The sequence below is a fragment of the Melospiza melodia genome, chromosome 25, assembly GCF_035770615.1.
Source record: "Melospiza melodia melodia isolate bMelMel2 chromosome 25, bMelMel2.pri, whole genome shotgun sequence".
NCBI lineage: Eukaryota > Metazoa > Chordata > Aves > Passeriformes > Passerellidae > Melospiza > Melospiza melodia.
Genome location: NC_086218.1, coordinates 6,174,417 through 6,176,125, shown reverse-complemented (window position 1 = coordinate 6,176,125; position 1,709 = coordinate 6,174,417).

Below are 1,709 nucleotides of genomic sequence, written 5' to 3'. Positions count from 1 at the left end.
ACATGGCAGAGGAGGGGTTTGTGACAGGGGACAAGAGAATCTAGAGCCACCTGAAGGCCACTTTGGCCCTCAGAGCAAGGAAGGTCCAGGGCTCTGCCAGGTTTCTCTGGTGGAGAAAATGTCATGGTGGGGGGGGGGGGGGGGGAGTGTTTGGGGATTGTTCTTTGTTGGTGACTTTCCCTGGAAATCGTTCCTTGTGTGACAACTTGGACTCTGAACCTTGTTGCTGTTGCTGTTGGTTTTATTTGCTCTCATTGCTGTTTCAGGAAATTGTTCTTCTCTCAGCTCTTTGGGATCTTTGTGCCTCCATGGGGAGTGGTAGGGAAAGGGGCAGCAGCCCCTGGTTTTTAGTGGCAGTGCCGAACTGGAGAATCCCATTCCTAAAGGCCGACAAAGCTGAACAAACACCATCTCTGCCAGTTTAACCAAAGAGCTGCATTTTGGACTAAATAAGAAGGAAATGGGTCAGGTGCTCCCTGGAACTGGGAGGAGCCTGGGAATCCATGGGTATACTGGGAGCACTGGGAGGGGGAAATGGGAGCACTGGGGACCCTGTGCAGCCCCCCTGACCCGTGATCATCACATCAGGCAGGATGGGCCACCATGGGAGCCATGGGATGGGGACTCCCAGTGTACCCCATTGTCACAGCGCATTCCCATGGATGTCACTGGTGTCCTGCAGTCACCCATGTGGGCCTGGCAGCTCTGCTTGGGTCACATGGGGGTCCTTGGGGGGGACAGGAAGAGACACCTGGCTTGGGGTGACACGCATGGGTGACATGTTCGTTTCCCCACCCATCCCCCATACTCACCCCCTTCCCCCTCATGTCCAGCCCCTCCCCCACCTCCAGGGGATAAGGGGGTTCTGGGGGCCCCTGTGGGGATAAGGGGGGGTCTGAGGGGTGTCTGGGGAAGGGGTCAGGGAAGAGCCATGGCTGGAACTCCCCACTCACCTGTCCTGGGATTTCCTGAGAGCTGCAAGAAAAAGAGGATGGGGTGATCATGGGGTCCCCTGGGATCCAACCCCACCTGGGACATTTAAATGCCCACTGGACCCCTGAGCCCCCACCAGACACTGATTTCTACATGACTCCCAGGCCCCTGCACCCCAAAGCACTCCTGAGGAGCCCCAGAACACCTGAGCCAACCAGGTACTCGAACCCCCTCCCCAGGAACCCTGAAGCCCTGAGCACCCCTCAAGCCTCAAGGAACCCCAAAAATGGAATGCAGGGAAGACCCCAAACAGCTTCAGGATCCCTGAGGAGCTCTCAACATCCCTGCACAACTCTCCAACACCTGCCTAAAAGCCCCCAGGAGATCCCAGTGTCACCCCAATATTCCTCAAGGCCCTTCCTGGGACAGCCCAGGACCCTCCAAAAGGCCCCCAAAGCAAAGGTCACTGGGGGCTCAGCTTCCTCCAGCTCAGGGGCTTTGGGTGATGCCCCAATGGCCCCCCCAGTGTATGGGGCATTCCCCCGATTCTTGTAGGACCTTGTGCCACCCCTATTGTCACTCACTCCGTTGGTACCACCAGTGCCAGCCCCCGATGACAGCCAGGAGCAGGAGCAGGAACAGGAGGGTCCTGCCGACATTCACAGCCACTGCTGGGGACAGAGGGGACACATTGGGGTCATCCTGAACTGCAGGAGTCCTGACCACCCTGGTGACCGCATGTGACCCTCACCTGTGACCCAGGGTGAGCCAGGTGT